Source organism: Engystomops pustulosus, chromosome 5, assembly GCF_040894005.1.
Source record: "Engystomops pustulosus chromosome 5, aEngPut4.maternal, whole genome shotgun sequence".
In the NCBI taxonomy this organism is placed as follows: domain Eukaryota; kingdom Metazoa; phylum Chordata; class Amphibia; order Anura; family Leptodactylidae; genus Engystomops; species Engystomops pustulosus.
The window spans coordinates 101,309,242-101,335,208 of record NC_092415.1 but is presented as its reverse complement, the minus strand read 5'-3'; the positions used below and the strand labels follow the sequence as shown (position 1 = coordinate 101,335,208).

Below are 25,967 nucleotides of genomic sequence, written 5' to 3'. Positions count from 1 at the left end.
CTGCCTATCCCGTGACCCTCGCGTTCAAAGAATTTATTCCAGCACCGATTACTGGGTATTCACTCTCCTGGACCCACGGTACAAGCAAAATCTTTCCACTCTCATCCCTGGAGAGGAAAGTAGTGTGAGAATGCATGAATACCAGCAGGCCCTGGTGCACAAGCTGAAACAGTATTTCCCTTCTGACGGCAGAGGGTGTACTTCTGCGGGACAAGTAGCGAGGGAGAGTAGGCGAGCAGGCAGCTTGTCCAACACTGGCACGGGTACGCTTTACAAGGCCTTTGCCAGTTTTATGTCACCCCAGCAAGACACTGTCACCTGTCCCCAGTCTCGGCAGAGTAGGGCTGATCTTTACAGAAAGATGGTGAGGGAGTACGTAGCTGACCATGCCATCGTCCTAAATGATCACACAGCTCCCTACAACTACTGGGTTTCAAAGCTGGACATGTGGCACGAACTGGCGCTGTACACCTTGGAGGTTCTTGCCTGCCCTGCCACTAGCGTTTTGTCTGAGCGGGTTTTCAGTGCAGCTGGTGGCATCATCACTGATAAGCGTACATGCCTGTTAACTGACAGCGCTGACAGGCTGATGCTTATCAAGATAAATTAAGCCTGGATTTCTCAAGATTTCCATTCTCCACCAGGTGAAAGAAGCTCCACCTGAATAATGTATGCACCCTCCTCCTCATTTTTCCTCCTTCTCCTCCTTCTCCTCCTCTTTGTACACTAAAGCAGAGGAAACTGGCTATTTTTTGCCAGGGCCAACTGGCTCTAGCTATAGTACTCTATGTATTTAATTTTTCTGGAGGGCCACCTACCCGGTCCTCTGTTTTAAACAATTTTTGGGAGTGCCACATACAGGCACTCAATCTATTTAATTTTTCTGGAGGACCACCTACCTGCTCCTCTGGTTTGAAAACTTTTTTGGACTGCCACATACAGGCACTATCCAAATTTAATTGTCTCCATAGCAGCCTCCACACATCGTCTTTATAGCTGGCTCCACAAGTTGTCTCCATTGCTACCTCCACACATCATCTCCATAGCTGCCTCACAAAGACGTCTATATAGCTGCCTCCATACATCGTCCCCTTAGCAAACGAGCTGTGTCAGGCAGAATTTTGGGTTGTTTTCATGGCTTCCACATCAAACTTGTCACCACCTTGCTGTGTTATCCACAAAATATACTGGCAAACTTTTATCATTTACCGATATTATTTCCGCCCTTCTTGCGCATCTGTTTACATTCCCCTCACCCGCCATAACCCAAACTTATAAGAACACTACTACACTTGATCTTATACAAAAGGTTCTTAGATGTGCTGTTTGGGGAGGAGCCGAGAGACAGGGGCTTGGACAGGCGACAGCTCGCCTGGCAGCGGACTGCCAGCTCCACCCCAAGATCCAACTAACATAGTTTTAACTGCAGCACCTTTAATCTACTACTACCTTACTGCCTCCATACATCGTCCCCTTAGCAAACGAGCTGTGTCAGGCAGAATTTTCGGGTGTTTCACGAGATACATAATGGAACTCGGCGCATCTGTCGCCGCCATGCTGGAGACCTGAAGTTGCAATCATAGCAGCGCAATATGGATGCCCCATATTGTCGCTCTTAATCATGGAACCATTTCCAGAAAAACTATTAAAAATAGAACCGCTATGCTATTCCATTATTCCTAGATGAAATATTCAAACGACCCCGCCTGCTTTGAAAATTATAATTTTTTCAAAGTAAACACTTCTTGCCCCCAGGCCCATTTTGGGTGGGGAGGAGCCTAGAGACAGGGGCTTGGACAGGCGAAAGCTCGCCTGGCAGCGGACCACCAGCTCCATCCCAACATTAGGCATCCTAAGAGGTATTCATGCATACTGCCCCTGCTGTTTCCTGTCCATTTCGCCTCCACGATCCTCCACAGCGTCCACCAATGTCTCCATGCGCAACTTTCAACTCTCTATACCCCAGACGCTGGAGCGCGAGAGGATATACAGCACATCATCCCCTTATCAAACGAGCTGTGTCAGGCAGAATTTTCGAGTGTTTCACCAGATACATAATGGAACTCGGCGCATCTGTCGCCGCCATGCTGGAGACCTGAAGTTGCAATCATAGAAGCAATATGGATGCCCCACACTGTCACTCTTAATCATGGAAGTCGTCTCCATGGCTGCCTCCACATGTCGTCCCCTTATCAAACGAGCTGTGTGAGGCTCATTTTTCGGGTGTTTCACCAGATACGTTATGGAACTTGGTCACTATGTCACCACCATGCTGTGTTATCGACTAAATATACCGTCAACCTTTTGTTCACATAGGAAATCATTTCAGCGCTTCTTGCTCACCTCCGTTGGTTCCTCTCTGCCACCCATTGGTTTGAAGCCTGAGTCCATTTAGGGTATGTCGCCATGACTCTCTAGCCTGCCGCTGCTGCCGCTGCCTCTGCATGCCGTCTTCTATAGTTTCAGGGTCAATTATTGGATGTTTTAGATGCTATATAGCCTCATTCGGTCACTCTGTCATGGCCATGCTGTTGCCCATAATTTTGGCATAATGGTGCGATTAAGCAGCCTCAGAGGCATCCATGCATGCTGCCCTGCTGTTTCCTGTCCATTTCCGTGGTGTTTCCATCATTTTCTGAGGTTTCCAGGTGTTTGGCCAAGTTTCCCTGTGCAGACCCTTGGTCCCCTTGAAAAATGCTCAAGTCTCCTATTGACTTCAAAGGGGTTCGTTATTCGAGACGAGCACTCGAGCATCGGGAAAAGTTTGTCTCGAATAATGAGCACCCGAGCATTTTAGTGCTCGCTCATCTCTACTAGTTGGTAATAACCCTTTAAAGGACTTTTTTAGAGACATGGCACAATGGGGTCCCTGTCAGTATGAAAATGCTTTATTGAATTATTTAAAAAAAAAAAAAAAGGATAGGGTTGTCTTTCCTTACTCTATTACATTTGCTATTTCCAAATACTGTATTCAGACACTAGATAAACCATTGTTTACAAAAATATACAGCATGCAATCACAAAGTTATTGGTCTCCATAAAGACCTAAACAAGAAAATGATTGTGACCCCAGCTCTGCTGTTATCCTGTTAATTCCTTCTCATGTTTATGTAACCAGCCATGTAAGTACAATTAATCACATAATGTCAGATTATTCAAACCCAACATACAGGGATGTAACCCCAGTAAATGTTATAAATTCATCCTTTACTGATACATCTAATCCCAGGTACTTAATCAAAAAGCTAAAACTTTCTGTAACGGGTGCTCCTGCGAACCATATCTTGGGTCATGGGCACCCCCATACCCCTCTGTGTGTGTCATTGTGGCTCTTGCTTGGCTTACCTCTGCCCGCACCTGATTCCGGACCTCGGGCCCTGTGCGCTCCTCCCCGTCTCCATGCGCCGGCTTCAGAGAATTTAGAGGGCCAGTGCACCATTAGTTGGCGCTGCCAATTTTCCCGGAATTCTTTGTAAATCTGCCTCTCCCTGCACACACTGCCGGATCTTAGTGCCTTGTGCCTTAGAGAAAGCTTTGTCTCATTTCTTGTGCTGATATTGTGATTTCCTGTTATGACCCCAGTTCCATTCCTGACTATGCTCCTCCACTGCCTGCCTTGACCTATTGCTACGCCCCAACTCTGATCCTGTGCTGCCTGTCTCGACCTCCTTCCTGTCCCCAACCACGAGCTTGCCTGACAATTTTGTACTTCGCCTTTGCCGCCACTGTGGACAAAGTCGTGCCTGTGGAACGACCTGGTGGTACCACACCGCAACAAGTCCAATCTGCTTTACAGCAAGCTCTGGTGAAAACCGGTTACCACTTAGACTCCGGTCCCAAGTGTCGGCTTACACCAACGTCCATGGTGGTACAGAGGATCCACTACCACAGGTTCTGACTCATACTATCATTGTACTTGGCAATGCCATCTCTTTTCCTGACACAGGCACAGCATCAAAAAATCAACCAATGTTGAAAGAAGATTAATAAAAACTGTGTATAAGATATTTGGTACAAGCATTGGTAAAAATAAATGCGTTTCAAATATCTTTAAGTAGCAAATGTGCGGGGTCATGTGTTAAAATTCTTGTTTAATATTGGTGACACAAATCATTTTTGAGAGGCTATTGTGCATTATGCAACAGGATTGTTAAACAGTTAATAGGTTGTGAAGCACAGTTGCGTGAAACAAGCTGACCAAGATCCTCAATTTTAGAAATAATGTTACTTGATCAATGAACACGTCTGCAAAGTGAATCATGGTAGGTTGGATCACTACTAGTGTTTCTAGCCATGCGCTGTAATACACAGTAGACTGAAATTGCTGCATGCCTCAATGATCTCTGTTTCATGTTTCATGTCAGTTCCAATGCAGTGCATCAGATCTGACAAGAAACAAACACACTTATGTGAACAAGGCCTAGGAGTAATAGAAATCATTTCAGCCTTATCCCTAGTGACAAAGTAACATCAATGGAGTCAATGGACAGCAGCATTTACAATTAAATGGCTGATAAATAGAATAATATTAAGAAAAGACAGAACCAACATTTATGGGTATAGCAGCCTTTACTTTACAGTTACATAATGTAATTTACCATCAAGGTTATTGGACTGCTTGGTAGCCGTTGTACAAGGCTTATGCAATACACTATTGAATTATTGATTTTAAATTTGTTTTTTAATTATACTACACATATATAGTGAAGTATTAGCCTTACCGCTAACAAGTTAAATTAAATTTGCAGCAAACTTTAATTTGATATCTTTTGATGACTTTCAGTGGCCTTTTTTGTGAGTTCTTATGTTACAATGGGAATTAAGTTACATATAAACAACATATTAACATATAATGAAATTCCATTGTGAATTTATCATAAGTCAAATCAGATAGAACAAAGTACAGCTATACCTGAGAGTAGTAATTCATGACTCAGTAACTGATTTTCATTACCCTATTATAATGTGAGTGAACTTAAAGGGAACCTGTCACCAGGAGACCCATTTTTAGCACTCCCCCAGTCCCCACAGAGCATAGTACATGCACTGCCGAAGTGTTTTTGTATTAAAAATTGGTTTTACAGAAAAAAAGATATGTTATATTGTACCTTTCATTAGCATGTGCTGTGTGACTAGGCAGTTGCCAAATGGGAGGGTCTGGGAAGGAGCAGTTCCCCCCCCCCCCACCCTTGGGGAACTGCTACTCCATGTGACCTTTTCAAATATATGAAAACACGACTGGGCTTAGCGACGCCCCCTGCTCCTCTACAGCCAATCCCGAGTGTGGGGAGTTATTTATATATTTGAAAAGGTCACATGTTTCCCAAGGGTGGGAGGGAACTGCTCCTTTCCAGACCCTCCCATTAGACAACTGCCTAGTCACACAGCAGATGCTAATGAAAGGTACAATATAACATATCTTTTTTTCTGTAAAACCAATTTTTTGATACAAAAACACTTTGGCAGTGTATGTATTATGCTCTGTGGGGACTGGGGGAGTGCTAAAAATGGGTCTCCTGGTGACAGGTTCCCTTTAAAATCACTCAGATGTTTTGTTGTCATCTGTGATATTTTGTTTATGACAATTATCTTAAGATCTCTTTCTAAATTTTATTTGTATAGCCTTTAATATAAGAAAAATCTATTGCTTTATAGATGTCTCATCCTTTATGACATATCTGTTTTTCTAGCAATTTAGCCATTTATTTAATCAGTATCAGTAATATTAAAGAGTAACTGTAAAGTTTTTTTTTCTCAACTTAATAGCTCTTGGGATGTAAAACAACTTTGCCTATTATATTTGTTACCTATATGCAGCAGTTTACTTGCTATCCCCCTCAGATTGCTGCAATGGCTGCTTTCTCTCCATGTGCTGATAAGCTCTATGAATCTGTAGTTTTTTTACACTATGTTTCCCAGATGGATTCATTGGAGGGGAGAAACTTCTGTTCCCTGCTCACAGAGGAGGAGATCATGTGACAATGAGTGTAGCAGAGCTGGATATGTACAGAACAGTGAATGCAGATGTCTCCTGCACAGAATAGTGAGGTACAAGAAGTTCATGTCCCCTATCAGTCAGAAGCTGCCAGGCTGGTCAACATATGCATCCTGTATGTGCACTGTGCAATGTTCAGTAGATTTACATGGGAGAAACTAAATGGATTTAATGCTAAATTACTTTGAGAGAGAACTCAGGGCATAATGGGAACAGTGGGCAAGCTAGCTGGCCTCAGCCTGAGGGCATACACTGACAGATATTTGTCTCCACCCACTTCACCTCTGGTGAGAAAGATTTTTGTCAAAAACTTTCAGAACAGAAAATACCATAACTTTGGAGTAGGCATCGTTCTGGCTGTTTTCAAGGGGGAATCACATATACTAATTTGGTAAAATTACTATAGCGTTACAGTTACACTTTAATGATATACAGAATGCTTATTATTTCCTCAACGCATCCCAATTTTGAACTACATTGTTTCTATTCCGCTTTGTCATTTTTATTTTTATTTTTGTCAGTGGGAAGCTGGGGGGAAAAGACAAAGCAAAATGAAAATATTTCTGTGGTGAGTATCAATACATTGTGACTTTTCAAGCGAAAAATGGCAAAAGCACTTTGAGATATGAAATGTATTTTTTTTTTGCGTTTCAAAGAATTTTTTATTGAAAAAAAGCATAAAATCTTATATACAGGAGTATATAATGAACATTTTACATGTTAATCTCCTAAACAATGGTAATTTTGCCAGTGGCATTCATTTTGGTTAGTAAGGTTATAACATCTATATTAATTCTCCTATTTTTAAATCAACTTGGACTTAATTTTTTGAGTCGTCCAACCATAAAAAGGGAACAAATAAGATAGAAATGAAAATGTAACGTTCTGTTGTATTTTCCTTATAGTGGTCTTGCCATATGGTATTGAGATGGTAGATATTGCAGGTGGTTTGGTTACTCAGAGTAGTATTGGGAACTGGTCCAAGTCTCCCATTGAACTTCAACAAAAGCTGTTGTCCCTCCTTGGGCAGCTATGGCTCTCTCATAAGCACAAGTAGTATTAGATTGTCTCAATATTTTGTCCACTGGGATCCTTCCAATGCCTTGTTATGGTAAGTTTGGTAGACATAAGTAATTGTGCTGGTACTGTTGGGTGTTTTTTATCTATGCTTGTCAGAGCAGCAGAGCTTGTTGTGGCAATAGGTTTATTGGTTTTTTATAGATGTGCGATAGAATGTTAGTGATATTAGCCCATAGTGGCAGTCCCATAAAATATGGAGTAGTGTACCTCTGCATTCACATCCCCTCCAACAGAATGGGGAAGTTCCTAGATAAATCATGCTTAGTTTGGAAGGTGTGATATACCACCTTTGGAGAGACTTTATAATTGCTTCCTGGTGAGAGACACATCTGAAGGTATGGATGGTTGATATTGCCCTTTTCCGTTATGCTGGTGTAAATTATTTTTATAGATCTCTTTCCCATTTGGACATGTATGTGAGTTTTTCTTGCTTAGTATTTTCTTGCAGCATTTTATAAAAGAAGGATATTCCTCTAAGCTTTGAGGTGGTTTTGTCAAGATAATTTAATATTGTTTGATCCATGTGGGGAACAGATTGGTTGGTATTGTTTAGTATGCTACATATTCTCAGGTATAGATGTGTGTCTTCTTGAGGCAGGTTATATCTTGAGGAGATCTCTTGAAATAATTGTATATATTTATATCCCCATATGTCTTGTAGGGATTCAATTCCCTTGGCCTTCCATGTTGTTAGATCTAAGTTAAATGTTTTAAAACTGAGGTAGTCTATGGGAATTCTGCTAAGCGGAAAAGGAGTTTTATTTGAGTTTCGTTTGTAGAGCAGTACCTGCCATGCTTGGTCTGCCGCTTGATTTTATGGGTGTATTAGTGGGCAAATTGGATGAACCCCATAGTCCATTGTATAACCTAAATGCCAATGGAAAATTGCTGTTTAAGTGTTCTTCTTGTTTGTACCAGTTTTTTTAGGCTTCGCCCCACCAGTGACGGGTTTGGTCCAGTTCAGCTGCATAGTAGTAATTTTTTAGGTCCACCACCTATTTTTTCCCTCTCCCTTTGAGAGTTCTGAATATGAAAAGGTAATGAGGAAGTATCATCATTTTGTTTGCCGCTATTCTGCCGCACCAAAATAGTATTGTTTTGAATACGATTCTAGATCCTTTTCAATTGTTATTGGTAATTGTATTGTATTAGTTGGTTGGTTGGGAATGTTAGTTTTACACCCAAATATGAAATACAGGTGTCCTGCCAATTTAGGTCACATGTGGATTTGAGTTGTCTCAATAAGGAGGGAGACAGATTTATAGGTAAAGCTTGAGATTTTGTTTTATTCATTTTGTAGTCTAAGATTTTACTTAACTCTGCTATGTTTTGTAATGTCTCTGGAAGTGACTTGAGTGGGTCACTTAGTGTTAGGATTATATCATCTGCAAATAAGGAGATGACATTGTTGATTTGTCCCATTTTAATTCCCTTTATTTGTTGATTTTGATGAGTTCTGCTAAAGGCTCAATTGATAAATTGAAAAATAATGGGGAAAGGGGGCATCCTTGGCGTGTGCCATTTGTCAATTTAAAGGGTGAGGATAGACTGCTATTTGTAAATACTTGGCTAGGGGATTCGAGTATAGTGCCTTTATGGCGCAATATATTTCGCCTTTTATGTCAACTTTGTCTAGTACTGCAAAGGCGTACTCCCAATTCACTCTGTCGAATGTCTTTTTGGCGTCAACAGTTAGGGCTATAGCACTTGTCTTTTTAAACTTGCAATATTGTAGAGTGTTGATAAATTTTTTTTGTTTTATCCAGGACTTGCCTACCATATTTAAAACAGGCATGTTACGGGTGAATTAGTGTGGAAATAATTGGTTTTAACCTGTTTGCTGATATAATGACGTACGTATATTTTTATGTTGTGGTTTAGAAGTCATATCGGTCTGTAGTTGGTTGTTGTGTCAATGGGTTTACCCAGTTTTGGCAAGGTGACTATCAAAGCTGATAAAATTTCACTTTTGAATTTTCCCTTTTCTTGTGCTAAATTGAATAACTTAGTTAAATGTGGGGTAAGTGAAGTTGTGAATTTTTTGTAATATTCACCTGGGAGGCCGACAGGGCCTGGTGTCTTAGCTGAAGGAAAGACTTGATAGTCCTTGTTATTTCCTCTTGGGGTAAATTTGGCATTTAGGGAGTTAAGTTGTTTGGTTGGTACATTAGGGAGTAATATTTTTTTAAGAAAGGAGTTTATGGCTTCTTTTGTTGGTATTAGGTTTGTGGTATCATTTTTAATGTTGTAAAGACCCTTGTAATACGTTGTGAACGCTTCAGCTATACCTCTGGGTGATATAATTTTCTCCTTGGTGTAGGGGTGGTGGAATAGGGGGATTTTAGCTTTAAGAGCTAGTACGGCTCCGGCTTTTTGGTCTTGTGAGTAGTATTTCACTTTCAATTTTTTTAGGGAGTGTGAGTAGTTGATAAGGTATAGATTTCTAAGGTGATCTCTAGCCTCCCGTAATTTTATGTAAGTATTGTGTTGGTGATTTGTTTTGTATAATGCTTCTAGTATGGCTATTTTATTTCTTGTATCATTAATTTCTTTCCTCCTCTGAATGTTTGCTTTTATCCCTATGTTCATGAGTTCACCTCTTATAAATCCTTTATGTGTGATCCATACCAAAAAGAAGTCGGTGTGTTAAGTGTCTTGTTTGGTATTGGAAAAAAAATGTAGTATTGGCCCTCCATACAAAGTCATTAACATTAGATAAATCGTCTGAAATTGTTAGTGTTATTGGTGCGTAGTCTGACCAATGTATTGATCCAATATTGGTATGTTTAGCTCTATCTAGTAAGTCTCTATTAACTAGGAATATATCAATTCTTGAGTATGTACAATGTCTATGTGAATAGAAGGAGCAGTCTTTTTCAAAGGCGTGTTGCACCCTCCATACATCAAAGAGCTGGTTACGCCATAACCAAGAATTTAGTATGAAATCCCTTTTTGGGGATTTAGCTGTTGTATCAAGCTCAAATTGGTTAATGGTATTAAAATCCCTGCACATTATTAATTCTCCTTGTTTGTGTTTGTTTACCTTCTTAAGAAGTTTTCTTAAAAATTCTCCTTGTCCTGTGTTTGGGACGTATACAATTACTAATGTGTATAGTAAATTGTTTATTGTACATACTATTATTATATAGCAACTCTGTGAGTCAGTGATTTGTTGCTGTATTGTTACCGCTAGTGACAACCGAAATTTTATCAGCACCCCTCTTTTTTTGGGGAGTGGGAGGATAATAAAATTCTGGGGAAGTGGGGGTTTGATAGTTTGGGCGGGTTTTTGCTACTAATATGGGTTTCTTGTATGCAGATGATGTCTGCTTTCTGTTTTTGGGTTTCCTTCCATAGGAGCGACCTTTTATATGGACTATTACGTCCTTTCACGTTTAAAGATAGTATTTTTATTCCCATTAATTATAGGAAATGTACTGCTTTGTGTTGCTAATTCTTATATGAGAGGTGTTGTTCCTTTACCATTTGTTGTTATCAGTGTGACCAATGGCAATAGACCATAACCCTTTATGTGAAACCATACATCTTCTGTAAGTGAATATTACAGAAAAATAAACTAGAAATACAATAAACAAAATTGTACTAATCTGTATATGTAGTACTTGCATAGGGATAGTCCTCGGGGAAATGTGACGGGGAGGTCTGAGTGCTCAATCAATCTTTTCCTCCTGTACTTGTGTAGACTGCTTCTAGGATCGTATTAACTTGCAATCTGCCATTCGGGGTCCAACCTTCTAGGTTCTTGTCTTTATTTGGGTTGGGTTATTTCTTCATATGGTATTCCCCATTTTTTCAGAATTCAGTATCCTTCTATAATATTTTTTTATTGCTATCATGGTGTTCAGGTATTTCACCAGTATTTTGTTGGGGAATCCCCATCTGTACTGGATGTTGATTTTTCTTAGTGCAGATGTTATTGGAGGTAGTTCTCTTCAGGCTTGCAATGTGGCGGTAGAGAGGTCTACATAAAGCTTTATGGAATCATATGGTATTGGTAGGATTTGCAGATTTCTAGTTTTTGTCATCAGTAGCTCTTTTGGATGATGAAAGGTGAACCTAGCCAAGACACCTTTTTTAGGTATGGAGTCGGGGAGAGAGTTCGGCTTAGGTATCCTACGTGCACGATATATGCTCAATTCATACTCCGCCAGGTTGGGTAAAAATGTTTTAGTAAGCTGTTGTATATAGCTGCATAGTTGCATGCCTGGAACCCTCTCTGGTATACCCCTTAGCTTTATGTTATTTCTCCTATCTCTGTCTTCAGAGTCCACTAGCTTAGCTTGAATGTTAGTGACTTTTTCATCAATTTCGTTATGAGAGTCTACTAGCTCATTATGTGCATTTGTAAGCGATGACATTTTTTCTTCCACAATCTCTCCTAAGCTATTGATGGAGTACTGTAATGGAGAAATTAGTTTGGAGAGATCCTTTTGTAGGGATAGTTTAAAGGCCTCCAGCATGGCTTTTAGCTTGGATGCATGGAATAGTGAAAAGCTGTCTGGAGTAGTTGCAGGAAAAGAGGGACTTACCTCTGGGTTCACATTAAAATCTTGTTTGTGGATTTTATGCTTCACTGGGCTGATGCCTGGTGAGTTGGAGTCACTGACTCTTTCTTTAAGAGCTGAGGGTGAATTTGAGCTCTCTAGCAGGTGCTGCTGCAGGGGAGATATGCTTCCTTCCCCCTCCGTGTGGTCAGGAGAGGATTCTGCACTGGAGAAGTTCCCTTTATTTCTCTGGCTGCTTCTAGTAGATAAGGTTGATTCTGGTGGGTATTTACTTGGTCTTGGGAGTTAAGAGATGGTATTTCTCTGTATCACCACATGTGCTGTGGCGCAATGTCTTTGTAGCGCTTGTGGATGTATCGGCGCCATCTTTGTTTCTCTGCGGGTCCGCTGGGAAGTAATGGCCGATCGATTAGTTTGGCGGTGCTCCAATTTTTTTTCGCTTTGCGGCTGTGCCTGGGTTGCTTAGGCAGTCAGGTAGCTGTTTTTGGCGCTGTATGGGGATGGTGATGGACGGAGCTCACCATTCACACGGCAATTTTCTTTTGAGGCCAAACCATGCACCCCAATGTATATTTTTTAAAACCTTAAACTTTTCACCAATCTATGGGCCATCTCACATTTCAGTCTGGTAGGAAAAGGACCCTCAGAAGTCCTGGCATAAGAAGCCCTAATCCAGCGGGCCAAATCAAGGCTCCAGATGGAGGGCTACTTTATTAGAGCCTCTCAGTCTTGACAGAAAATTCCCTGCCACTGGGACAAGGCAACTGGCAATGCCTTGCCAGAATGGGCTACACCATGGTCTTGCAACAGAAAGCCCAATACTGCCCCGTTTCACTTGTCAATTTTGAGTGTGGACTTTGGACACCTCATGCTAATGGGACACCGTGAGAATATATACTTAACAGAAGAAATTGGCAGATTCAGGGGCTCTGTGGCAAAGCCGAGATGTTGTGAAAGACCTGTCCGATTCTCTGTGGGAACTGGTTCAGAAAGGGCTTCAGAAGGTCAGATAGGACTTCCATGACATCCCAGAATCAAATCATTATTGTGGAACATATAGATGTCTGCAACAAGGGGGTCACTTCTCATGTCTTATTATTTTAAACCACACCAAATACAACCCCTCTTCATCTTTACTATAACCTTTTTGCAATCAAACACCAGGGGTCCAGGGGTAGACAAACTGACAGCAAGCTCCCTAACATGTACAATTTATATAACATAAATTATGAGTTTATGGTGCAACCTAGCCAGATACTAGATTCTACATATGCCCACTTGGGTCTCAGTCTGTTCCGGAATCCTCAGAGGATGAAATAGGTTGAACTCCCAGTGAAAGCATAATACATGGGTCATATTTGGTCTTCAAATAAACTGGAAGCTCAGCTAGATCTGATTGAGCCAGTGAAGAGTTCTAATTCTTCCAGAGTTCTGGGACTACAATGATTGGTCTTAGGTTAGAGGTGCACAATATCCTCCCATTGGCAGGAAAGGCATGTCTTACATATACATTGAAGCACCTGTAGCCTTTAGGGACTTTGTTCTCTTCTGGGGAAGGTCATGCCAAACAATGTGCTGGAAAAACACTCACCTTCCAGTGTTGGCAGCAACAACTGGTAATTAACTTCCAATTGACTTAGTTAGAATTGTTATACCCCAACCTGTATTTTGTAACTTTTTCCAATGTGCATATATATTTGTCTGGTGTGCCCTTAAGTCACACTACATTTAACATGGGATGTTCTTTTATATTGATCCATGAATCCATATTTTTGGTCTAAAAAATTCACGCTACCAGGTGCTGGCATCTGGTCTTATATACTCTTTCACTACTGTGCCTCCCTTCCTGCACCTACCTAAACTTTGTGTCCAGGGGGTGTCTGTGAAAACCAATGTTTAGTGACCATGCATACCCCTAAAGGGTGTAGAACATCACAGTTCTTTTTTCACAAAATTCGGTTAATCAGTCAAATCAATTTTTGAGAAATTTGCTAACTTCTAATCATAGTAGAAGATGAACGGACAATGCCTCAATCAAAAACATCATCTTTGATTTTTTCTTGGAAATCATATGGAGAATTTTTCTAACATGACAAATCTATTACAGAGCATGGTTCTGCTGCTTTTTTATTTTCTCATCTTGGTTCTGGTGCTTTATTTACAGGGTATGGTTATGCTGCTGTATTTATGTACTGAACTTGGATCTGGTGCTGTATTTATATACAGAGCTTGGTTCTGATGCTGGATTTATTTACAGAACTTGGTTCAGCTGATGCATTTGTAAACAAAGCTTTATGCTATTGTTGTAAATATGTACTGATTCTGAAGTTGTTGCTGTATTTGTGACCTGAGCCTGGTTCTGGTGCTGTATTTAAGTCAAATATAGCAGGAGAGCTATATTTTCCATAATTTATACCACCAACTGGCATAAATTATAGCACAAATCCTGTCACGTAGATAAAGTTAAATTATAAAATGCATCACTTTTTAGTGTTTGTGTTTAGGTGGAAAAAGTTATCGGTAAGGACTTGCATGGTGCCCTGACAATGCATTACATCACATGTCCTAATGACTTGATGAAACTCAATATTCTGAACTTAACTGAAACTTAATATTCAGTTTTTACACTCTGATCTAATATTAATAATAATGATTATTATTAATCTTTTTTTAACCCCTTAACGACTTGGCCTTTTTTAGTTTTTTCACTTCCATTTTTCACACCCCACCTTCAAAAATCTATAACTTTTTTATTTTTCCACATAAAGAGCTCTGTTATGGCTTATTTTCTGCGTAACAAATTGCACTTCGTAGTGACGGTATTTAATGTTCCATGGCGCGTACTGGGAAGCGGGAAAAAAATTCCAAATGCAGTGAAAATGGTGAAAAAACACATTTGCGACGTTTTCTTGTGGGCTTGGATTTTACAGCTTTCACTGTGTGCCCCAAATGACAGGTCTACTTTATTCTTTGGGTTGCTACGATCACAGGGATACCACATTTGTACAGGTTTTATAATGTTTTCATACATTTAAAAAAATTAAAACCTCCTGTACAAAAATTTTTTTTTTGATTTTGTCATCTTCTGGCGCTAATAACTTTTTCATACTTTGGTGTACGGAGCTGTGGGTGGTGTCATTTTTTGCGACTTTTGATGGCAGTTTCATTGCTATCATTGTTAGGACTGTGCGACCTTTTGATCACTTTTTATTAATTTTTTTATATTTTCCAAAATGGCAAAAAAATGTCATTTTTGACTTTGGACGCTATTTTCCGTTACGGGGTTAAACGCAGTGAAAAACCGTTATTATATTTTGATAGATCGGACATTTTCGGACGCGGTGATACCTAATGTGTTTATGATTTTTACTGTTTATTAATATTAATATCAGTTCTAGGGAAAGGGGGGTGATTTGAATTTTTAGGTTTTTTTAATATAATTTTTTTTTTTTAAACTTTTTTTTTACTTTTACTTTAACTATTTTTCAGACTCCCTAGGGTACTTTAACCCTAGGTTGTCTGATCGATCCTACCATATACTGCCATACTGCAATATGGCAGTATATGGGGATTTTACTCCTCATTCATTACAATGTGCTGATAGCACATTGTAATGAATAGGTTAAAACGAGACAGCTTCGGGCCTTCGTGAGGCCCGATGCTGTCATGGCAACGGATCACCGCTCCCCGTGACGTCATCGGGGAGCGAAGATCCGCGCCAAGATGGCGGCGCCCATGCGGCGCCATCTTTTTGAAGCCTCCAGCAGCATTGCCGGAGGTGATCGCGGTGAAAGCACCCGCGATCGGTGCTAGCACCGATCGCGGGTGTTACCGGTAAGCCTTTGCTGCAATATGCAGCAAAGACTTACCGGCTATGGAGAGGGCTCGGCCCGCGAGCCCTCTCCATGCACCGGGACCCGGCGCGCGCCGTACTAGTACGGCGCGCATCGGGAAGGGGTTAATAGCGCCAAGATATTCCATAGTTGCCTTTTCTACTCTTAACTTACTCTGTTTAAATTTTGGTAGGGAGTGAATTTTTTCAGGAAACCAAACAAAAAAAGTAAAACAAAATACTATCAAGACCCCTCACATGTAAAGCACCACTAGGGAGTGATGAGAGACTATACTGAAATTGTGTTGTTTTGGAAATAGCATCTCAGGGATGCAATATTCACACACTTGGGCAGATTTATCAAGTGTCTGAAAGTCAGAATATTTCTAGTTGCCATGGCAACCAATCACAGCTCTCTTTTAAAATGTTCATGAGCACTGGTAAAATGAAAGCTGTGATTGGTTGCCATGGGCAATTAGAAATATTCTGACTTTCATATACTTGATAAATCTGCCCGCTGTATTTCAGCCATGCATAAAACATAATAATAATAATAATTTAATAGAACAGATGTTTTTGTGTAGATTTTTTCATTAATGATATCATAGATGTTCACTGTATCAAATGTAAAAGAAGAAAAGCTGCTAATTCAATTAAAACAATTAAAATTAAAAAAAAAATGATCTGCCTTTGTGGCATAATCTTTTGCATGATAATTTTATGTCAGAAGATGACTTTGAATGCAATGATCTGCTGTGCACTCTGTGAATAATGGTAAATTATTTTTATAAGCTTAAATCTCAAAATAATTGTGTTACTTTGACTTTCTTTTTGACTATTTAATGCCCTGTTCTTGTCAACAGTGTCTTAAAATGATAAATGATAAATACATGATCCATAAGCAGCTGCTGTAATCTGCAACCAAGCAGACAGGATTAAACAATCACGGCTAGTGGGAGATTATAAAATAATAAATGCTATAGAAGGAATTATAAAGGTTTACTTTAATCCTACTGTGTTGAATTTGTCAGTTTACTCTAGTATCACTGTTTGTTTTGGTAGAAGGAGCTGAGAGCTTGTTTCCACTGTTGATCCATTGGCCAATCATTCATTAAGTGTCCATTATTTTGATCTAAATATAACATTTTTCAAAAATAGACAAACTTGTATTTTATAATCGTGTTTGAAGACGTACTGCACATGTGGATGATACATAATAATTTATTGAGTACACATACTTCATTCAAAGTACCCATTCAATGATAAATTACAATTACATTTTAGGTGTAGGTATATTGAGGAAAGAAGAGATGTAAGCTTGAATCCAATGAGAGCTGATTGTGATGTGGAGCTGAATGGACAATTTATAGATGCTAGTACATTCATCTAATTCTGCAAGTCAGAGCTATCACCATTGTTACTAACACCTTTGTCAATGTGTGGGCATCTCTAGGCCTGAAATGTAATAAAGTAAGCTTTATAACTGGGGTATTGTTGTCTGGTCTCTTTTGCTCTTTTTTTATTTTTTATTGTGGTTTAGACTTTTTTGTATTAGTAGAGACAAAAAGTCACTGGTGAAAACTGCCATTAAAGGTTCTAAGTTATGGAATTATTGATTTATTATAATCATTTCAGATGATGTCAGGTGAAAGAGGAAATTAACAGTGTCCTTATCTTAAAAATGTCATGAACTTTTATTTAAATAATGCCATAAAATATACTGAGGGTACACCAGACAGAGAAGTAAACAATAAAGGAAGAAAAAGTAGCACATCTGCAATGTGTTTCACACTCTGCAGGAGAGTTCTTTGTTAAGCAAGCTGACTCATTACATTAAAAGCCCTTTATATACAAAACAAGGAAAGCAGTCTTGATAAAAGACAAATCTACTTCTTCATAAAAAAGAACTTGCTAAACACAAGAAACAATAAACACATATCATAACGTCTGTTCCAGTTGGAAGAGTATGGTAATGAATGTGTCCTATATTGTGCCCCTATGGTTCATCATACATACTGCACAAAATGTATGGTATTATGCTGCTTTCTCTGTAATTTGAAAATACCTGTTAATGTTTGTATCTCTCAAATATGGTTCTGTTTAATAAAAATTATCTGATTGAAGAAAAAGAATATATATGTAAATAAATGCACTGTTCCTAAAAGTCCCATTCAGGTCAACATCTGCAACGAGTTTGTATGTTCTCTCCGTGTTTGCCTTGGTTTTCTCGGGTGTCCACCCACACTCCAAAACATACTGGTAGGTTGCTTAGATTGTGAGCCCCATTGGGGACAGGGACTGATTTAGCAAGCTCTGTACAGCACTGCGTAATCTGTGTGACCTATATAAATAAAGGAATTATTTTTATTATCTCCAAGGTAGCTGAAAAGACTACTGTACATGTCGTACTGAAAGAAGTTTTGGGAGAATTTTACTGCGCTAGAATGGACATTTACCTCAACAAACTGTGTCCTCTGATACAGGTGAAACTAACCAAGAGTAGTTCAGAGTTCAGTAGAGGTATATAGAATGATACTATAGGAGACATAGTCAGCTGAGCTTGATATCCTAGTTAAATGCACAATGTACCAGATAAACTTGAAGTGGCAAGACCGGGGCAAAGGTCAGCACATGGGTGAGTTGTAACAAGAATCAATAGAAAAGTTAAAAAATAGGAATATAGCATGCAACCAAGAGTCACTAACCTTCGGTCTGTGTGAGGTCTACAGGGGAATTTTTTTTCAAGTGGTAATAACCTTGGGTTGTAACAGCTGAACATGGAGAACACCATGCTTTGGCTGTCAGTGACCCTGGGCCACGATGAGGGGAATTGACATATGAGATATATGATGTTATGTCTAAATCAATTCAATTCTTTCCATCTTTTTTATTTATTTTGCTTTCATTTCTTTTTTTATGTTGAAATAATACACATAGGAAATAGAATTCCCAAATGAGCTGTTCTTCTTTTAGTTTTAAAGGATACCTAACTTGATTTGCAGTCACATTCAACCTTACTGACAAGAATTAATAGGAACGACTAAGGTGTAAATTTGTTGCTTTCAAATGTGCCTCTGACAATGAATAATGTCAACTTAATTGAAAATGATAATTCAGCACTGATTACAGAGTGACTGACAAAGATCACCTTTTAATTAAAGTTTTACATCTGCTGACAGATTTGAAAGGCATTAGCATTGTAGCTGAATAAGTTGCATTAAATCTTCACTGCAATTTACAGTGATTACCTGGAGTTTATAGCTCTTCCCTTACAACGTGTTATATTGAAAATAAACACCATCACACCGGTGTGGAAAACAGTATTTTAAGAATTAATGTATTAAGTGAAAAGACTGGTGAAGCCAAAAAGATTTGTCTGCTTGTAAATAGGTCATCTACTGTTATCTCTCTAAATTCTGAATAGTAAAATAAAGAAATCTCCACAGTCAAACTCCACAAATAGTATTTTAAACACTGAATGCTTCATTTACTTATCCTGGAACAGTAGAAAAACAACTTTTAAGTATAACTTATTTTTATAGGAACCTGTTCTGGTTATTTGATTTATGTATCATAATTATTAGGTTGGATTCAGACACATTTGATGGGTATGACAAATAATTTCATTCATCTGAACAGGTTGTTTTCACAGAAGTACTGTACATGCTTTGCATACATACCTTATGGATTCAGGACTTGAAGACAGGTTTAATGGAGACCTTGCCACCACTCACTCTTTAGCTCTATGAATCCTTTAAGGGCTATTATTTATATTTTCATTATGAACAATACCCAAGGCCATATTAAGTGTTGCTGCTACCCTAGGCACTCTCAGTGTGCATGAATTGTGTTCATAAATATAATTCAAGCACAGCGTGTGAATTTAACTTCGGGAAACTAATTGTGCCTACTAACCCTATGCTACTGACCCACTAGCATACACATTATCCTCCATAGTTAAAGGGGTTTTCCAAGCTGGAGGCGGGAAGAGATAAAACAAGAAAACAGTTGTACTTACCTCTCTCTGGTGCTCTAGTCCATCACTATCCATTCTATCACCCCTTTGCTCTGTTGGTATGCAAGGGAGCAGCTGTGAGAACACAACCAGAGTGGAAGCTGCTGCAGCTCCTGGGTGTGGCCTGAGCAACCACAAGCAGAGGCTGCAGAGGGAACACGCTGTGGTTGTGATGTCCCAGTTACATCTCTATATTTATACAGAGACCAGGGAGGCACATCACTTAACCAGACCACCAGAGGGAGGTAAGTACAACTACTATTTGATGTTTGCCATGGATTTTATACAAGTTCAATAAGGAACAGATAAGCTTTTTAACCTCTATTCCTGTGGATGTGCTGAAGTATTTTTGTTTGTATGCTGCATTGTGGGACCTCTGATTCTTCTCTCTGTGCACTAAAGGAATTACATATTGAAATGGTGTTCTTATTCTCAATTTATCATTGTCTACTCCACCTTTTTATGACAATTGTGTTACTATTCTGTTGTTCTCCTAGAAATCACAGTTATGCCTTTACAGGAGCCAGTAGCCACACGGCTGCCCCCAGTAGCCACAGGGCTGCTTCCACTAGCCAATGCTTGCACCCAGTAACCACAGTGCTGCCCCCACTGGCCAGTGCTTGTCCCCAGTAGCCACAGTGCTGTACCCGCTAGGCAGTGTTTGTCACAGTAGTCAGTGTTTCCTGACTAGTCACAGTGCTTCACTCACTAACCAGTGCTTGCCTCCATTAGTCACAATGTTGTTCACACTAGCCATTGCTTGTTCACAGTAGTAAGTAATGCCCTGACTAATCACAGTGCAACCCTCACTAACAAGTGCTTGCCCCCATTAGTCACAATGTTGTTCTAACTAGCCAGTGCTTGCCCTTCATTAGCAACAGTGCTGTACCCAGGCCCCAGTGCTGCTCCTAGTAGCCACAGTGCTGCCTCCAGGCTACAGCAGTCACAGTGCTTCCCTCAATAACCAGTGCTTGCCCCAGTAGCCACAGTGTTGCCTCCACTAGCCATTGCTTGTCTCGAGCAATAAGTAATGCCCTGACTAATCACAGTGTTCCCCCCACTAACTAGTTCTAAATCCCATTAGTCATAGTGTTTTTCCCTACTAACCAGTGCTTGCCTTCACTAGCCACAATGCTGCCCCTAGTAGTCACAGTGTTGCCCTTATGCCACAGTAGTCACTGTTAGAGATGGGCAAATTTGTCAAAATTCGATTCAACCTGTTTCACTGAATTTTCTGAAAATTTGATTGGACCCAAATCGAATTGATTCCCCTTACTAACATGTGGTGTAACATTACATCACATGCCGGGTGTGGGTGCATGGAGAGGGCTCACCGGCTGACTCTATAACTTTTGGTGTTTGTATTTTGGTTGTCCCTGGATACAACCACAAACTCTTGACTATGGTCGGGCAGATTCCTCTAGCTTCTCTTGTAATGTAGGGAGAAGCACAGGAGGCAGAAAGCATACATGCAGAGACACTTCCTGTCCAGCAGCAGCACGGAGAGGAGACATCAGCAGCTCTACAGACAAGATAAGCTCTAAATCCGATGGGAGAGGGGCATAGAAGTGCTGACTGTGTGTTTTATTGATTAGGATAGCTAGCAGAGCTAAGTGCGTCATTATGTCTTACATCCATCTAATGACTCTGATTTGTCCCATCTCTCTTGTTCTATGTCATATATTAGTAGAATATTCATAAGCTAAATGTACCATGATAATCTAAACACATTGTCTGCATACAGCATTTCATAGCACAAAGGAATCATTAAGTGTCTGCTAAGCTAGTACTTACCCACACTGTTAAATCTTAGTGACCAGCCTAGACAGTGATAGGAGCAATAACGTCAATAAAACTGTGTAAAATTACCCCCCTGAGACTTGCTAAGATGCACCGCATCCCTTCCCCGGAATGCCACAGATGCCGATTTACCCCTGCCGCATTCTGGCACATGATTTGGGACTGCCCTGTGCTACAGTCATTCTGGTCTGAGGTGATCTCCCTGCTTTCTGACATCCTAAATCTCCCAGTCCCATTGCGACCAGAGATATGCTTATTCGCAATTTTGGATGAGGAACTATGGCCAAAATATGTTAAAATTTTCCTAACATCCACCCTCTTCCTAGCCAGGAAAACCATAGTCCTTAGATGGATGGACCCAAGACCCCCCACAGTGGATATGTGGAAGGGCCTTGTTAACAACATTATTCCATATGAAAAAGTAGTATATAAGAACAGGAAGTGTCCTGACAAATTCCACAAAATTTGGGATAGGTGGTGCTCATCCGACTTAACTGCATATACCTCTAATGACTTATCTGATGCCCTTCAGGCCTTAGGCTAACTCCCCCCCACACCAAGACAGATCCTCCCTCTTGTACAGTTTTAATGTCTGTTTTACTTGTTTGTCCCCTTTACTGGGATGTATGTTAGGATTGTTATTCCTTACCAATGTACACATCTGTTTGCCTTTCGCATATACAAATGTCTAGCACAAATGGATTCAATATCTATTACAATGACTTGCGATTCTAATGCTTTCAACAACTTGCTTGCATGACGGATGTAACGCTTTTATCTGTAATCCATTGTTACAATAAAACTGAGTTTAAAAAAAAAAAAAAAAAAACTGTGTAAAATTACAAAGTAAGAGGTTAAAATAATATGTATTGGGCAAACACCACTAATTAACTAATCAATTAAAATTCGAGAACTTTCTTTCATGAACAAACCCCTTTAATATCAGAGCTCACTTACCTTGACTCTAACACTTTCTCCCCACCATACCTGGCACACACTGATTCATAACAAAATGTTTTTTTGTTATCACACAGTATGCTAGAGTTTACTACTTCAATATACATGAGTTATTTTGCTGCATAGCAAAATAATTATTATGTGACTTCTACTATCCTGACATAAATTGTTAGGCACAGACCTAGAGGGGTATCTTGACAACTCAATCTAAACAATTGAATAGCCAGAGTATCAAGAGTACAGGTTGGAGTTCAACCTGTAACTTAAAGGTATGTTTGAAGATGTTCTCACCTTACTACTCCCTGAGGTTTTATGAATTTATTTTTTCTAGATATACAACACTGACATCTTTACATTAATTTATAGCCATATAGTTTCCTTTCATTTCTTATTTCTCTTTTACTTTTATGTTTATAGGCATCCTATTATTAATACAATATTTTTCTTAATCAACCACTTATTGTTTGGTTGTACAGCAGGCCTAACGATGGGACATAAACAATCGTGTATTCTTTCATATAACATTTTACTTTCAAAGCAGTAAAGGCCATGTATGTTCACTTTAGGATTCTGGGTATGGAAATATGCAAATATTTTTCCAGAATGGTAAATGATCTGATTTTCATGTACCATTCTGGATGGAATGGTGCTCATATTCTATTATTAACTAACAAGTTAATACAAAAGCAATACTTAGCATGGATAGTTATTTATTTTTTTTATTGCACATACTTGCATTTAACCCAAAGATATCTTATCAGGATTTAAGGTTCCTGGGGCAGTCTGATCCAACATTCAGCAGATTAGAAGCGCAGTTACTGTAGCAAAAATAGGAATATATCATGTGGGGAGGAATACACCTTAACTACCAGTTGAGTTTTACACAAACAAGTTTGCTCCAACAAACTCTTAAGTTTATCTGCTGGATTTACTGGTTCCATTTGTAAAATTGAACTGAACTCAGCATTTATGGTAACTATATTTGGACCATTAAATTCCTCAGTGAAGTAGCTTGTGCAAAAATTATTTAGCATTTATTATACCAAAACTTAAAATATAGACACAGAAGTATTATTTTAACTGTGCTTGTTTTCAGGCACAGTTAGCACATAAATACAAGTGTTTCCGTCAATACTGGGACAGATTTATCAAGCTGTCAGTATATTTCTAGTTGCCCATAGCAACCAATCACAGCTCAGCTTTCACTTTACCTGTGCTCATGAATATATCAAACCATAGCTGTGATTGGTTGCCATGGGCAACTAGAAATATTTTGACTTTCAGACAGCTTGATAAATCTTCCCCATTGTGTCGCTTGTGCACTGTGTCCACTGCAACACAATACTGTGCACTTACAGGGGCTTTCTGGTGTGCATTTGTACTGTGCAACTTCGACATAATACTGACACATGCCCGATAAACCAAATGCAACAGAAAAAGACTGGTGCACTTAGTTTATGCGCTTTGTGCACTCTTCATTTATCCTATACACTCTGCACACTAGTGAGGCAAACTGCACGCAGTTTTACTTTCCCGTGTAATAAAAGCAAAGAAAGAGGCATGTGGGTCAGGGAAATTGGTGGGGAGGGAGAGATTTGTGTGTCTTCTCTGCAAAAAACTGGCAGAGAAGGCATATTAATTCTCCCCGAGTGGTTCTTGTATTTGTAATTAAAATACACAGATGCATGGATCACAGATCGCTAATATTTATTTTTAGTTTTTCTGGCAAAATGTTTATTATTTATTTTACAAAACAATTTGTTACCTTGGATTTTGTTCATGGGTTTTATGCAAACCTAGTAATTACATGAAATAACATTTATTCTATAAACATTATGGAGCAGATTTATCAATCAGGGACTGCCTGCACAGTGGGGCAGATTTATCAAGTGTCTGAAAGTCAGAATATTTCCAGTTTCCCATGGCAACCAATCACAGCTCAGCTTTCATTTCACCAGTGCTCATGAATATTTTAAAGGGGAGCTGTGATTGGTTGCCAAGGGCAATTGGAAATATTCTGACTTTCAGACTGCTTGATAAATCTGCCCCAGTATTTGTCACTCCAGAGGGTCTTCTTGGTTCCAGCCCATTCCTCTAATGCATGTGACAGCATTGTTTCTGGTATGACCAGACTGAATGTACAAGAAGTAGGGACTAAGAAGGCCCCATGAATATGTAAGTATGTTTTTTTTCTATTGAAAAGGTGTTTCACTTGAGTGGCTATTCACCATACATTGAATGGAGATACATAACAAACATGATTTCTGTGCCATTTAACCCTTTCCTTACATTTGACTTAATAGTCCTGCATGGCGGGAGGTGCGTTCCCGCATTTTGCAGTACTATTACATCAAGCTTCTGGCACCGGCTCCTGAACAGAGCTGGCACCAGAAGCTGTTGGTGTCGGCTGTATATTATAGCCAAAAACCTGCCTCTAACACCCGGGATCAGAGATTCCTTTGTTTTAACCCCTGTAAAACAATGTAAGGGTTCACAAACTTCACAAAAGTTGTTTTACATACGTTGAGGGGTGTAGTTTCTATAATCAGGTAATTTATGGGGTTTTACTTTTATTTAGGTCTATCAAAGTAACTTGAAACCTGAGCAGGTCCCTCAATAGCATGATTTTGCATTTTTTTATGAAAATGTGAATAAAAAAACATGTCTACATAAAGTAGACATTCGGTGAATGTTATTACGTTTTTTTCTGTTATGACTATGTGTGGAAAAAGTAGAACATTTTAAATTTTGAAAATCAAGAATTTTTCCAAATTTTCACCAAATATCTGATTTTCTCATAAATAAATGGAAAAAATACAAAAAAGTACAAAGTGTCACGAGAAAAATGTTTCAATATCACTTGGATATGTTAAAGCGTTCAAAGTTATAACCACTTACAGGGACACAGGGCAGATTTGAAAAAATGGGCCGTGTCAGGAAAGTGAAAGGTGGCTTTGGCGTTAAGGGGTTAATCTGCAAGACCACAGTAATAGGTATAGGGTTTTCTTAAGTATTCTACAGTATTACTATGGGGTTCTCAATGGTGGGTCTCCAGGATTATTTTAAGTCCGGTGGATATAAAATAAATAATGACAATTTTTAAAATTTTATTTGAAAAATAAAATAACAATTATGCTGCAATCTCACATTTTTACTTGTATTCTAGGTAAAACAGGTAATAAAAAACAATGGCAGTGGTGGGAAAAGGTCCTGATCCTGTAGATTAATTGAAGAAGGAAAAAAATCACTCCAAGAAAATATTTTTTTTTAATTTCACTTATTTGTTAATTTTGCTTCTCTTCTCATATCCTCTCCCTTTTGTCTCTCTCTCTTTTTTTTAATGACGTGTTGATGAAGTAATTGATCAGAAATGTTTCTTTGGGTCTTTGGGATCGCCAACTTGATCACATGGGTTGGTTGCTCTAGGTCAGAAATAAGTAGGTGTATCCTTACTGAATATTCTGATTTTAGTTTGTAACGATGAAAGACAATAAAGATTTGATTTAAAAGTATATGTTTTTTTTAAATTAAAAAAGTGCTTCACTCAAGTGGCTATTTCAGCCAATCACTCAAACATTGAATGGAGTTATCTAATACACACATGATCACTGTGTCATTTAATCTGCAAGACCACAGAATAAGTAAATGAGGCTTGATTATACTGTTAGGGTCTCAATGATGGGATTATTTTAATTCCTGTGGGTAGTAAATAAATAAATGACAATCACGCCTCAATCTCACGTTTCTTCTTGTATTCTAGGT

At 39.1% G+C, this 25,967-nt stretch overlaps 1 long non-coding RNA gene across 1 annotated transcript in view; it reads left to right on the top strand.

Moving 5' to 3' along the window:
• LOC140134090 (uncharacterized) overlaps positions 1-25,605 on the top strand; it is a 29,870-nt gene extending 4,265 nt beyond the window's left edge. Inside the window, exons 2-3 of the long non-coding RNA XR_011856080.1 lie at positions 6,517-6,563; positions 25,372-25,605. This is a non-coding gene — a long non-coding RNA (uncharacterized lncRNA). The remainder of the gene's footprint in view (positions 1-6,516; positions 6,564-25,371) is intronic.
• The last annotated feature ends 362 nt before the right edge of the window (positions 25,606-25,967 follow it).